Consider the following 16379-nt stretch of genomic DNA (forward strand, 5'->3'; position numbering starts at 1 on the left):
TCCACACACACACCCCCACTGCCCCCGCCCACACACACACACTCCACACACTCCACACACACACACCCCCACACCCCTACCCCCCCCCCCCCCACACACACACACACACACACACACACACACACACCACCACACACACTTAAAAACAACAATCCCCTGCTGAGGTAGAAAGGCCAGGTGTGCTGGCAGAGTTCACCCCCCCCCCTCCCCCCCTCCCCGCCACAGACCCACATATCCGTGCGTTGGGAACATCAAGTCCCTCTCCATGCAAATGGACTGAAAATAAGGAAATCGGGGCAGAACTGAGCTGGCAGAGAGGCCCGGCGTGCCAGGGCTAGAAACAGGGTTCCTACAAGTTTCAATAAATCAAATTTAAGACCTTTTTTATAGACCTCTTTGGATATAATTTTAGACCTATCGTGACACCATATGATAGCTTTTTGTCATCCTCGAGGTGATGAAATTAGGGATTTCACTGCCATACAGTCAAAAAAGGAAGCGAATTGGCATTTTTGGGGTTCCAGCTTGATTAAGACCAGCACAGGAACCCTGTATGAAACCTGCTGCAGAGAGGCAGGCGTGCAGGACTGTAAACCTGCTGGCAGAGAGGCCAGGCGTGCCAGGGGTAGAAAACCTGCTGGCAGCCGGCTGGACAGAACATCATGTGGCCCGCCTGATAAGATACGCAAGGTACACACACACACACACACACACACACACACACACACACACAGACAAGAGACAGAGACACACATACAAGAGACAGACAGAGACACAGAGACAGAGACACAGAGACAGAGACACCGAGACAGACAGACAGACAGACAGACTGACAGACACAGACAGACAGACACACACACAGACAGACACACACAGACAGAAACAGATACGCACGCACACACATATACACACACAGACACACACACACAGACAAGAGACACACACACACACACACGCGCGTTTCCTCGCCAGCCCAGCAGGCAGGACAGACGGCTAGTCTGCACTATGTTCCAGTTACAGTAAACACACACACACACACACACACACACACACACACACACACACACACACACACACACTCCGGGGCTAGTTGTTTGATAGAGAGAGAGAGTCGTCTGGTCCAGTTCTGTTCCCTCAGGGTGACTCCTGGCTTCCGTTCTTGACTGGAATGTTCCGTTGACAGATATGGATACAGACAGACAAGAGTCCGCTAAGCCGAGGTGTCCCAGAGCCGCTCAGCCATGGTCACATGACCGCTGACCTGCCCGCTACACCGCTGAGCTGATACTGTACACCCCCCCCTTCCTTTCTCTAAGTCTACAGGACTTAGATATGGATATGTATGGTCCTCACACACACACACACACACACACACACACACACACACACACACACACACACACACAGTTCAGTTCAGTTCAGTTCAGCACAGTTCCTTCCGGCATCTAACGGTAGACGCAAGGTCGGTTATTCGGGGGGGTTCGAACCCCCCACGGCTGGCTACGTGTCAAGGTGTCCTCGGCAAGACGCTGAACCCCCGGAATTGCTCCCGATGACGAGCCTGCCGCCGTTGGTGTGTGAATGGTGCAAGGCCACTAGGTCTCGCTTGTTATTGAAGTGTACATGTGTTGCCTAGAAACACACGCTCTAAAAACACCTCATCTGACCTGAGAGAGGGTGAGACAGAGAGACGTTCAGAGACAGACTGATGAGAGAGGGTGAGACAGAGAGGGATAGACAGACAGATGAGAGAGGGTGAGACAGAGAGAGACAGACAGACGAGAGAGGGTGAGACAGAGAGAGACAGACAGACAGATGAGAGAGGGTGAGACAGACAGAGATAGACAGACAGATGAGAGAGAGTGAGACAGACAGACAGACAGATGAGAGAGGGTGAGACAGAGAGAGACAGACAGACAGACAGATGAGAGAGGGTGAGACAGACAGAGAGAGAGGGTCAGAGTTTGGTCTACACTCAGACAGACAGATGTTGTTGTTGTTGCAGATGTGTAAGGAATGGTAACCTTGGTCGACTCTGGAATCTAACATGGCTTCATTTATTTAAAGTACACACACACACACACACACAGACACACAATCTAACATGGCTTCATTTATTTAAAGTACACACACACACACACACACACACACACAATCTAACATGGCTTCTATTATTTTTTTAAGCTGGGCTCAAGGGATTTTAGACTAGACTACATAACTATAGACTAGTTGTGGTGACTAGACTACATAACTATAGACTAGTTGTGGTGACTAGACTAGACTACATCATGATGTAGGTAGAGCCGGCATCTAAATGATCGCAAGGTCGGCAGATTGGCGGTTCGAACGCCAGCTGGCCGCGTGTCGAGGTGTCCCTAGGCAAGACACCGAACCCCAAATTGCTCCCAATGAGCGGGTCGGCGCCTTGCATGGTAGCTTGGCCGCCATTAGGTGTGTGAATGTGTGTGTGAATGAGAGACTGTTGTAAAGCGCTTTGGCTATATAAGTGGACACTTACCATATATATACCAGTCCGTTTACCATTTTTACCATCACTATAGATTAGTGGTAACAATGGGTGTGTTAGTGGTAACAATGTGGCTGCCAGAACAATGATAGTGCCAATTCCAATCAGCGGAATGCTACAAATGCAGGTGGTATGCAAGTGATCAGGTAAGGCGACTCAGCGCATTACAGGTAGGTGCACATAGTTACTGGAAACAAGGAGTGTCTGTACGTAAACTAGTACAGTATCCTCCTCTTCCTCGCTGTGGAAATGTAATTCAGACGCCAAGGTTTATTTAGAGCCAGGTAGGATGTGTGTCAGCAGGTCACAGAACACCTGGGTGGGTGTGTCCAGGGGGTATTTACGCACGTAGGTAGGTAGATGTGTTTCATTGTGTACGTAGGTTTCATTGTGGACCTGTCCAACATCCTTCTCGGACGGACAAAGAAGGTGTCTGTTCCGGTTTCGTCTGGATTCATTCACCATTCAGCGACGGGGGCGTGCGGTGCTCGGTACTCTTCCCTTTCGGTTGTTCCCTTTCGTTCTGTTCTTCTTTGTGGGGCGGCTGTGGCTCAGGAGGTAGAGCCGCCGTCTGAGGATCGTGAGGTTGGCAGATCGGCGGTTCGAGCCCCGGCTGGCCACATGTCGAAGTGTCCTGGGGCAAGACACTGAACCCCAAATTTCTCCCAGTGAGCAATTTCTCCATCTGGTGCATTATCAGGGTTCCTACAACTTTCAACAAGTCAAATTTAAGACCTTTTTAGACCTCTTTGGAAAGAAATTTCTGACTTATTCACGACACCATATGATAGCTTTTTGTCAATCCTCGAGGTGATGAAATTAGGGATTTCACTGCCATACAGACAAAAAAGGAAGCGAATTGGCATTTCTTTGGTTCCAGCTTGATTCATTTTCGCGTAAATAGACGTGGTCAGACTGATTTCCTTGCAGGACCTCATTTTTAAGACCTAGCACCTCATTTTAAGACCGAATAACTGAAATTTGTGACCTTTTTAGGCCTTATAAGTTGATTGCTTGATTTTAGACTTTAAGACTTTTTAAGACCAGCGCGGGAACCCTGTCCATCAGGTGCATGTTGTAGTTTCACAGGCAGTTTATGAGTGAGAGAGGAAGCCCATAGTTTACCAGGAGAAACGGCGCATGGATCAGGAGAAATGGTATTAGGATTCGGAAAGGAGGATGAGGCTACGAACGAAAGCAGAGAGGGTATCTCCAGAACCAGAACCAAGTTTATTGTTACATCCCGTTATATACATGTTATATACATTGGGGCGGCTGTGGCTCAGGAGGTATCGCAAGGTTGGCTCAGGAGGATCGCAAGGTTGGCAGATCGGCGGTTTGAGCCCCGGCTGGCCACATGTTGAAGTGGGCAAGACACTGAACCCCAAATTGCTCCCAGTGAGCGGGCCGGCGCCTTGCATGGTAGCTTGCTGCCGTTGGTGTGTGAATGGGTGTGTGAATGGGTGAATGAGAGGCTGTTGTAAAGCGCTTTGGAATAAGTGCAGTCCATTTACCATTTATATAAGTATAAGACAGTAAAAATGATTAGGCTTCATTCAGACATTGCAGCAAAACAAGAGAAAAAACAATAAGAGATGAGGGGTAACGTAAATTACGTAATAATAATAGAAATAAGAAATAATAGAAATGCCGTAAGTACGTAAGTATAGCCCTGAGGTAGCAGGGAGATGACAGCAGATAAGGCGTAAGATACACACAGTAAATGGAGCTGTGTATTATTAGTACACCCCATCTCAATGCAGTGTTAATATCATTTATATGTACATATACGTGGAATGAAGGCCAATCTCAAGATGATTTTGTTCTGTAATGTTAATTGCCTGTGGTACACGCACTACACACTAGATACACACTAGATACGCACTAGATACACACTATCTGTAGGGATGAGATGAAGTCAGTTATTGTGTGTGGAGTGTGTGTGTGTGTGTGTGTGTGTGTGTGTGGAGTGTGTGTGTGTGTGTGTGTGTGTGTGTGTGTGTGTGTGTGTGTGGAGTGTGTGTGGAGTGTGTGTGTGGAGTGTGTGTCGTGTGGAGTGTGTGTGTAGTGTGTGTGTGTGGTGTGTGTCGTGTGGAGTGTGTGTGTGTGTGTGTGTGTGTGTGTGCAGTGTGTGTGTGTGTGTGTGTGTGTGTGTGGAGTGTGTGTGGAGTGTGTGTGGAGTGTGTGTCGTGTGGAGTGTGTGTGTGTGTGGAGTGTGTGTGTGTGTGTGTGTGTGTGGAGTGTGTGTGTGGAGTGTGTGTCGTGTGGAGTGTGTGTGTGTGTGTGTGTGTGTGGAGAGTGTGAGTGTGTGTGTGGAGTGTGTGTGTGTGTGTGTGTGTGTGTGTGGAGTGTGTGTGTGTGTGTGTGTGGAGTGTGTGTGTATGACCTGAGCTCACCATGCTTCGTGAGGCCACACAGGTGAGAGAGGACAGTCAAATAGACCTGGCCGTAAAGATAGCATCTGAGGGGGGGGGGGGGGGTGGGGGGGTAGTCAAAGTGTAGTCGTTCCTGCAGGGCTGAGCAGGGCCCGGGACCGGACAGTGTCCTCATCTGAGAGCAGGCAGGAGTGTGACAGGGCACTAAACTGGCCCACACACACACTACACACATTACACACACACACACACACACACACACACACACACACACACACACATACACACACACAGTACACAAACATTACACACACACACACACAGTACACACACTACACTAGACACACACACACACACACACACAGTACACAAACATTACACACACATTACACACACACACACACACACACACACACACACACACACACACACACACACACATACACAGTACACAAACATTACACACACATTACACACACACACACACACACAGTACACACACTACACTAGACACACACACACACACACACAGTACACAAACATTACACACACATTACACACACACACACACACATACACATACACACACACAGTACACAAACATTACACACACATTACACACACACACACAGTACACACACTACACTAGACACACACACACACATTTGTGCAGTGACATCACACAAATTACCATTCACTGTGACAAATTGTACACACACACACACCACACACACACCACACACACACCACACACACACTACACTCACATTTGTGCAGTGACATCACACACATTAATGACCATTGGCTGTGACAGATTGCTGCCTGCCGGTAATTGATTGTTAAGCTGAGGTAAAAAGATTCCACAGCGCCACTCGACACCAGAGTGGGTGTGTGAACGGCCTCGGTCTGCGTCCCGGCCAGGTTCACAGTGTGACCCTTGTACTCTAATGTCCACCTCATCATCTTCTGCTTTCAACCGGCTTTCATTCATCCTCTCTCCTTCCTCTCTCTTTCCTCTCTCCTTTCTCTCCCCTTCCTCTCCTTCCCCTCTCCTTTCTCTTGGGACTTTCTCCCCAGGACATTGTGGCAAAACGAGAACATTCTTCCTGGTAAACTTGACCAGGTAGGTAAAGGGTTTTTCCCATGAAAGGCCATGGAAGACAATCAGAAAAAAAACGGAATAAACACAAATAATCAACAGGTATTATGTTTACGCCAGAGTAGGTAGGCGGTAGGGAAAGAAGCCGTTGTCCTGGCTAAATTCCCAGCCGGACCCCCTTGTAGGATAATGGCCCACCTCATCATCTACCCAGCTCTCGAGTGGTTGGTTCATTCATCCTCTGGCCTTTCTCCTGAAACCCACGTTCCCTCAGGACACGGCTGAAGAAGAACGTGTTCCTGGTAAACTTGACCAAGAAGAACGTGTTCCTGGTAAACTTGACCAAGAAGAACGTGTTCCTGGTAAACTTGACCAAGGACCGTAAAGAAAAAATATACAGTTTGGCTGTGCCTGTTGTGCCCCTATTCCTAGTCTTTGCTTTAAGGGGAAGGAAAGGGGGAAAGAGATTCAAAGTTTGTCATTCCACACCAACAACCAAATGCATTTATGCTCTAGAGGGGGCATCTAGGCAAGGGGTCACAGCCATTGAAGGCGACCCCCCCCCCCCCCCGGAGCAACTAGGGGTTCGGTGACACTTGCTCAGGGACACTTCGTAACTTGGCCTCGCCGGGGATTCGAACCCCTGTGAGCTGCCGACTTTGCGATCGTTAGACGCCGGCTCTACAGGCTGAGCCACAGCCGCCCTCTTGACACCAGATAGGCAAAACGTCCCGTTTACAACACTAGAGCAGAACTACACGTTTACAACACTTGAGCACAACTACAAGTGCAGTGGCCGCGCTTTTTTCGCAAGGCAACTATCTTCTATCATCTATCGGTGAAAACATCTGGTGTCTTTGTTTCGAGCATAGATTACATTTCCTTGCTATGACTGATGGACAGATGATTCGCTTACTTAGACAAATGCGTTTGATGTAAGTCGCTTTGGATAAAGGCGCCTGCCGAATGCCAAGAATGTAATGTTGTGTTTTTCATCAGACTATTTACAACATCAGCCAGACTATGCAGTACTGGCATGTTTCCACCACACTTGTTGTTATCGTATATATATATATCTGTGTATATTTTCTAAAGTAATATTGTGATTAAGAAATTGTGGATATATGTGACACAGTCTGATCATTTGGTCCGCATGTCGGCAACCAATCAAAATGTTCAGACTTTTCTTTTGAAAAACGGAACTAGGCGTTCCAGCACCACGGAGAGGGAGACTGGGTGGACCCACCGGACCGGGGTGAAGTCCAGTGGATCTCTCCACTCTGCCAGGTTACCGGGGACAACAGACGTTGGTTGACCTTTGACCTGAAGGGCACGAACTACATCAACTAACTGTCAACCTGTCCTTTAACACCACACACAGCTGAGCTACAGGCTTTACACTAGAGAGACCGGGAAGACTGTGTGTGTGTGTGTGTGTGTGTGTGTGTGTGTGTGTGTGTGTGTGTGTGTGTGTGTGTGTGAGTGTGTGTATGTGTGTGTGTGTGTGTGTGTGTGTGGGTGGGTGTGGGTGAATGTGTGTGTGTGTGTGTGTGTGTGTGTGTGTAAATGTGTACGTGTGTGTATGGGTGTGTATGGGTGTGTATGGGTGTGTGTGGATGTGTGTGTGTGAATGTGGGTGTGTGTGTCGGTGTGGGTAATGTGTACGTGTGTGTGTGAATGTGTATGTGTGTGTGGGTGTGTGTAAATGTGTACGTGTGTGTGTGTGTGTGTGTGTGTGTGTGTGTGTGTGTGTGTGTGTGTGTGTGTGTAGGTGTGTGTAAATGTGTATGTGGGTGTGTGTGAATGTGTACGTGTGTGTGTGGGTGAGTGTGAATGTGTACGTCTGGGTGTGTGTGTGAATGTGTACATGTGTGTGGGTGTGTGTGAATGTGTACGTGTGTGTGTCTTTCACCAGCATAGCTGCACACGTAACGGTCAATCAACAAGAGTCGACAATGACAACAGCAGCCATGTGAAACCACAGCAGGAGGGGGGAGGAGGGAGGGAGGAGGAGGGAGGGAGAGAGGGAGGAGGGAGGACACCTAGAAAGACTCAAAAGCTCCACACAGGTATGTTAATGTTCCAGTTTAGTCGCTGTGTGGGTCACCAAATCTCCCCAACGCCTTGAGGTGTGTTTTTAAAGTTATTTGTTTTTCTGAGTGGGGCAGTCCCACGCCTACTCCGTTTCTGTACTAGTGTACTACTTAGTGTACAATGTTTCTGTACTAGTGTACTACTTAGTGTACAATGTTCTGTACTAGTTTAGTTTACTACTTAGGGGTTTGTCAGCACGGCATGGGCCGGATTGGAACCCTTGCCAACATGGGCATATGTGGTCAATGCTGGTCATGGTCATTTATGTTCCAATGCAAAAGTACATTCATGTAACTGCTTTGGAGTCAATTCTTAATCTAAATCTTAATCTGATATGTTTAACAATGCAACATGTTAGAGGGTTCCTTGAACCATTTATAGCATTAGTTCTGAAATTTCTCTTTCATATTTAAGCAAAATTGGTATTGTAACTAAATAATCGGATCGGAATCGAATTGTGTTGGGAAGTCAGTGGCAATACCCAGCCCTACATATGTGCTGTAGACCACTGGACCACCCCAGTCCATGGTACTGGTACTAGACCACTGGACCACCCCAGGCCATGGTACTGGTACTAGACCACTGGACCACCCAAGGCCATGGTACTGGTACTAGACCACTGGACCACCCCAAGCCATGGTACTGGTACTAGACCACTGGACCACCCCAGGCCATGGTACTGGTGCTAGACAACTGGACCACCCCAGGCCACAGTTCTGGTGCTAGACCACTGGACCACCCCAGGCCATGGTACTGGTGCTAAACCACTGGACCACCCCAGGCCATGGTGCTAGACCACTGGACCACCTCAGGCCATGGTGCTAGACCACTGGACCACCCCAGGCCATGGTACTGGTGCTAGACCACTGGACCACCCCAGGCCATGGTGCTAGACCACTGGACCACCCCAGGCCATGGTGCTAGACCGCTGGACCACCCCAGGCCATGGTAATAGACCACTGGACCACCCCAGGCCATGGTGCTAGACCACTGGACCACCCCAGGCCATGGTGCTAGACCACTGGACCACCCCAGGCCATGGTACTGGTGCTAGACCACTGGACCACCCCAGGCCATGGTGCTAGACCGCTGGACCACCCCAGGCCATGGTGCTAGACCACTGGACCACCCCAGGCCATGGTGCTAGACCACTGGACCACCCCAGGCCATGGTTCTGGTACTAGACCACTGGACCACCCCAGGCTCACACTTGAGGGGTGTTTAACATCTCAGGAAACACTGTTATTATGATGAGGCAGCAGTTTAGAGAGATGTGTCTGTCCAGCATACCAAGTCCTCCAGCACTCCCGTCTCAAACAAACGTCTCCATGGCTACCAACAAGATTCCAATGGAATGACCTTTTCCTGGCGGTGCATGTTGACAACACACAAACGTTAAGTGATTCCAATGTGCGTGTGTGTGTGTGTGTGTGTGTGTGTAACATAGATCAGACGGTTGACGTTGCCAGCCGATTCTCAAGGGGCCTCGTCTGGCATGACGCGTGCACACACACACTACACACACACACACACACACACACACACACACACTACACACACACACACACACACACACACACACACTACACACACACTACACACACTACACGATGCCATACAGCTCAGTCAAGAGCCTAAATATAGCTGATGATAGCGTTTAGTTAACCGGGGCGGCTGTGGCGCAGGAGGTAGAGCTGGCATCTAATGATCGCAAGGTTGGCAGACCGGCGGTTTGAGCCCCGGCTGGCCACAAGTCGAAGTGTCCTTGGTAGGGCTGTTACGATTATTCGACGTCGTCGACGTCATCGACTACGTCAATACGTCGGTTAGCGTAATATGCGTCGGTTAGTCGTAAATAAACAAAATGGCGTTTTTTTTTTTTTTTTTTTTTTTTTGAAACCTTTATTTTACCAGGCGAGACAATTAAGTGTATGAGTGAAAAATGGATAGCTACTAGCTAATGTTACACAAGCAATGTAGCTCACCACAGTTCGTATGTCTTGTCTTCTGGTGTTAGTAACGTTAGCTATGTAGCTGGGTAGCCTATTGTCATTGTGGTGCGAGCACCTACTGTACGTTATCTAGCTCGTAGCTCGCATGCTACGTTAGCATCAATTTAGCTAATCATAACATAGCAGCGAGAGTAACGTTAGCTAGCTATGTGTTGTGGTGATGGACAGACTTCTAAATGGCCATGTTGGCATTCAAGTTGGCTAAACATAGCAGTGAGGTGGAGCCAAATACGTTTTTTTTTTTTTTTTTTTTTTTACAGTACAAAAATTACCGTTAGACTTATCGATAAATTAGTCGTTAGACTAATCGAATAATCGATAAAATAATCGCTAGATTAATCGTTAGAAAAATAGTCGTTTGGGACAGCACTAGTCCTTGGGCAAGACACTGAAGCCCAAATTGCTCCCAGTGAGCGGGCCGGCGCCTTTAGCTTGCAGTCCATTTACCATAAACCAAACCGGTGGACCGATACTCTACAGTAAGACTCCTATGAGAGTGAAATAAACATGTGATAACACTTATAACAGTAAGTATTGATGCATGACTACATCAGGGTTTCCGTTAACCGGTAATTACCGGTCTTTGTCCGGTAAAAGTAGTTGAAGTCCGACAAATTGAAAACTCGTCGGACATAAATGTCCGGTGAAAATAATTCCCTCTAACCATTTTCAGCTGAGCACCAAACACACACACACAACACTGCCCGAGAGAGAAGGACCCGCCCCCTTTAGTTAGCCTATAGGCTATAGGCTAACTAAAGGGGGCGGGTCCTTCTCTCTCGGGAACAGACTGCCTGTGTGTGTGTTTGGTGCTCAGCTGAAAATGGTGTCCCGAAGCGGAGCGCTTTAACTTTATCGCACAATAACAAGGATAACAAACGAAACGGACAACATTTACACTAAGATGGAGACAAACTTCAGCGATATGATCTAACAGCCGGTCTTCAGGACGACATACAGACCCGTATGAGCTTACAGGGCTATCCCCTATCTATCTGAGAAAAGGCATAGCCTAGGCTGTAACATCGAATGGAAATTAGCCTATACGCATTGCAAGTTAATTTAAAGCCTATTTATTTTCAAAGAGTTTTATTCTATTTTATTTTATCTGATAAAAGGCATATGAACGGAAATTAGGCTAGCCGTGTCACGCCAGAAGCCTACATGCTTGCACTGTTACTGTTCAATAAAATGTTATACATCTAGACATTGTGGTATTTCTTTATATACGTATCCCAGACTGCCTATCAATTGTTTCTCAATAAACAGTTATGTTCTCCCCATTGTCATACTCCCGAGCTAAACGAAATGCCTTCCCAACCAGCGAGACCTGGTTATAGAAATGACGTTGTTTTATTGATTTTTAAAAAAGGGTAAAACTGGAAAGAGAAAATAGAAAACTCACATTAATCTCAAACAATTTAACAAACTTCAGTTAACGTAATGTGGAGTCCGTTCATTGATCGATGCTGTCTGTTCAGTTCCCAGTGAGGCGCCAGTTCAGCGCTGGACCCGTTCAGCGCTGGATTTGACGCATGGCATAGCGCGCATGCGTCAAATCATGTTATATTATTATATATTATATAGCTCGCATCTAATCGTATCGGATGAGAAATAGACATTAAATGGCATATATAGGCCGCTACACAACAGTAATCACCGCGACAAACAGATATATTAGATTTGAGAGAAAAAAATATGATTTTGATTTTATTTATTTTTATTATATTTTAATATGGTGACCGGAATATATCACGTTTGTCCGGTAAATCGAATTCTTCCCGGACACGATGTCCGACGGCAAATTTTTCTAACGGAAACCCTGGACTACATGTTATAATCATGCTCTTACATGTTAAAAGCGCGTTTGAGCCATTAACATTTGTAATTATCAGTCATACATTGTTATTTCCCTCTGTGTGGCCATTTCTTTTTCACCTGACTTAAAACAGCAGATAGCAACAACGGATAGTTCAATTCTGTGACCTCTGGGTGACCTCTGGGTGACCTCTGGGTGACCTCTGGGTGTCAGTTGGGGGGTGAACTTGGCATTGGACATTGTTGTGAGCTTTGTGGTCGTCGATTAGTAGCCTTCACAGAACTTAAAATAAATAAAATAGCCTAAAGGTTTGAATTTGAATAGCGGAATTATCTATAGCTATAAGTCGAGGAAGAATATAGGAATTAACTTGAGAGTGAGGATTTGTTTGTTTTCTTCACTGTAATATAACCTAATACCAAACATAAGGTAGTCAGGTAGGCCTACTCCGTTTCTGTACTAGTGTACTACTTAGTGTACAACATTTCTGTACGAGTGTACTACTTAGTGTAATACGTTTCTGTACTAGTGTACTACTTAGTGTACAACATTTCTGTACTTCTATACTACAAAGCACTAGCCTAACAAGGGCTATGCTACCGCAAACAGTATCGCCTCCTCTCACACACACAGTACACACACACACACACACACACACACACACGTGACATCTCGAAAACGGTGTCCTCCGTATCGCCAATGACAACACACGTGACTGCTTGCCCGAGCACCAGATCTAAACCAGCTGTACCGCAAAAACAGCAAGGGTGGGGGGGCAATTCAGCTTCAGAAGGAGAGGGGGGGGGGCAATTCAGCTTCAGAAGGAGGGGGGGGCATTTCAGTTTCAGAAATGGGGGAGGCATTTCAGCTTCAGAAGGAGGAGGGGGGGGTATTTCAGTTTCCGAAATTGGGGGGGCATTTCAGTTTCAGAGAGGAGTGAGTTGTGTTGTTACCAGGGCTGTCACCTCACACGTCTATCACCATCAGACCTCTCTCTCAGCCCAGACCCAGGTCAACACACATGCCTACACACACACACACACACACACACGTGCATATAAACACATACACACACTCTCACACACACCCCCAGTGAACGAACCTAGGGATGAGTTAACTGGGTTAGGGCACATAAAAAGGAGATTAAGAGGGAATAACTGGGCCGATCTTGTTTAACACGGAGGACGTCACACACACACACACACACACACACACACACCACACACACACACACACACACCACACACACCACACACACAGACACACCAGAGTGTCTACAGGGCACCATGTCAAGTCCACCACCACCACAAATTTACAAATTAGTGTGTGTGTGTGTGTGGCGTTAAGCTAAGGAGAAGACGGGGGGGGGGGGGGTGGCGGTGGGGGCCTAGAACCAGCACAGGGTGACGGCGTGATACACCACGGACAAGCTGGGGCATGCTGCGCGCCATCTTTAACCCTACCTGTCTGACTGTAGTCAAGCCAAGAGGAGGGGGGGGGGGGACGCTAGGCACACACACACGGCTGAGTTCAACACTTTTATTATTTCATATGTGTGTGTGTAGTATGTGTGTTGACCTGGGTGTGGGCTGGTCAGCAGAGGTCTGGTCTGGTGGTGCTAGCTAGGCCCTCTTGCAAAGCTCCAGCAAACGTGTGATTCTCTCTCTCTCTCTCTCTCTCTCTCTCTCTCTCTCTCTCTCTCTCTCTCTCTCTCTCTCTCTCTCTCTCTCTCTCTCTCTCTCTCTCTCTCTCTCTCTCTCTCTCTCTCTCTCTCTCTCTCTCTCTCTCTCTCTCTCTCTCTCTCTCTCTCTCTCTCTCTCTCTCTCTCTCTCTCTGTCACACGCAGCTCGGATTGTGCTGGAGGAAGAGGTGTGTGGGAAGAAAAAAATATCCTGTCCTAATATGCTGAAACTGTCCACTCCCTATCGAAGAAGAAGAAGAAGGAGAAGAAGAAGAACAAGAACAAGAACAAGAAGGAGAAGAAGAAGAAGAAGAACAAGAAGAAGAACAAGAAGAAGAACAAGAAGAAGAACAAGAAGGAGAAGAAGAAGGAGAAGAAGAAGAAGAAGAAGAAGAAGAAGAGAGATACCTTAGCTTGCATTGAAGCAGTTCTAAGTGAGAAGGCAGACAGACACTAGTTGTGTGTGTACAGCCAACAGCCGTAGGGTACATTTTTATTTTTGTTGTTGTTCAGCATTCGTATCACCGGATCCTGCGACTCCTCTTGAATCAGGACTTCAGTCCAAAGGAGAAACAAGTAGCTCTCTCTGGTTGCATATGCCCTTGTTTGGACTTTGAATTGCCTAAACATAAACGCAGAAATACCAGCATTTATAATCCTGCTACTGAGGAGCTAGTACTAAGGCACACATCTTATATGACTTGGTCCAATTTCACACACACACACACACACACACACTCTCACACACACACACACACACACACACACAGTATGTCTGGCTTGACTTGCACAATGAACATGAATCAGTGACTGGAGCTGAACTTGTAGGCTAGATCGATCAAATTTCATTTGCAGCAAAAACCACTTACTACTGTATACATATTTCATCTGACAACTGCACCCTAACAATGAAATACCCTCTGTGATGTTATCAAAAGAATAAAGCGGGGTCAACAAAATGTAGCATTCAGTAGATAATGTGAATTAAGCTATGACCAAGATTATACATGTATCATGTGAATGCATCAATCTTTGTCATTCAACAACACACACAGACTAGTGCCCCCTATTACTAATATCACTAACACAGAGACACACATACAGACACAAACACACACACACACACCCACACACACACACACACACACTAGTGCACTACATTACTAATATCACTAACACAGACAGACACACACAGAGACACACACAGACACACACACACCACACACACACACAGGTATGCTTTATATGTCCCTTTCACACTTCCACCTGCTTCTCTAGTTGTGCCACCACACCGGCCACCAAACCAGAACCCCTATATTGGCGACAGCACTGACCCGTGAACGGCAGAGGTCCGGAGGTGTCACATGACGATCACCGCCCGCCTTCATGTTCACATCACATTGACAGCCACTCAATGCCGCAACCTTATGTTGATCTCACCTGCCGCCAGGATGAGAGCTGTGGCGATTATATCTGGTGCAAGCCGAACGGTGTGTGTGTGTGTGTGTGTGTGCATGTCAACATTAGGCCCCACATGCAATTACGGCCATGATGTCACTTTAAGTAAGCTCCTTTGCCTTTTCTCTTCCTTCGCTCTGACGTACAGCACCTGGCCCGTCTCCAATCTCGCTTTAAGTAGAAGATCTGTCTGCTTAACACGGACGGTCAAGAGTCACACGCTGAAACGTAAAAAACAAGGATGGCTCCCAAATAATCTAGGTGAAGATATTTCACAAAGTGACAGTTTAGTTATGTAAAGGCAAATCTGGAAAGAAACTCAAGTATTTCCACTTCCTCCCCCCCAATAAATGCATTTGCGATCATAAACGGCCCAGCCATGGGTCTGCTAGAGGAGGTTAATATGCAGGTGGACACTAACACACTCGCACGCACTGTAGGGTATTTAAGCAGGGCAATATGGAACATTGATAATAGTACAGTAGAGGTCCTTACCCACTCCGCGGTGCCACCCGAGCACTCCCTTGCCTACAGACGCCCACACTATGCAAAGGCATCAATTGTCTACGTGCTAGGTGCCATCAATGGGCAACCACATTTGAGGCTGTAAATTCTCCCAAACAGTCCTATAGGCAAAATGACAAATGGCAAACAACAGGGCATACACTAATCAAACGGCATGCCAAAACCACAACTAATAGCCTAGAATTGACCCCATCCCCCCTCCCATACCAACCCGCCTTTCAAATAAATAATAATAGACACAAAGTGAAATGCAAGACGGCAAAATACAAAAAATATGCTAAACAAAGAACGGGGGATGGGGGGTTGTACACTTGGACAACTACTGGGATTTTAATGACAGTAAACACGTACCGGGAGAGACGACCTCAGCTTGCCAGCTATTTGTTTACTGACGCTGTCACTGGATGGGCGAAGTGTGTGCGTGTGTGTGTGTGTGTGTGTGTGTGTGTGTTCCTGCCTGGTGTGTGTGTGTGTGTGTGTGTGTGTGTGTGTGTGTGTGTGTGTGTTCCTGCCTGGTGTGTGTGTGTGTGTGTGTGTGTGTGTGTGTGTGTGTGTGTGTCGCTGCCTGGTGAACACAGATGCTTCTGAGATGCGCCTATGTGACACTTAGTTGATGCATCTCCAGACATCATAGCTGGTTAAAAAAAAGCTGATTGCAAAGACAAACAGACAAAACGAAGCGAAGTTAACGACGTTACCACTTTGGATTGGATTTACCACTGGTGCCCCCCCCTCTCTCTCTCTCTCTCTCTCTCTCTCTCTCTCTCTCTCTCTCTCTCTCTCTCTCTC

General features: G+C 47.2%; 1 protein-coding gene across 1 annotated transcript in view; it reads right to left on the reverse strand.

The window, feature by feature from the left end:
• Nucleotides 1-16379, reverse strand: part of sik3 (SIK family kinase 3) — a gene marked incomplete at its 3' end in the record, with an annotated part of 71086 nt that overhangs the window by 54163 nt on the left and 544 nt on the right. The window lies entirely within an intron of this gene.

This window comes from Nansenia antarctica (genome assembly GCF_963989245.1).
Source record: "Nansenia antarctica genome assembly, chromosome: 17".
NCBI lineage: Eukaryota > Metazoa > Chordata > Actinopteri > Argentiniformes > Microstomatidae > Nansenia > Nansenia antarctica.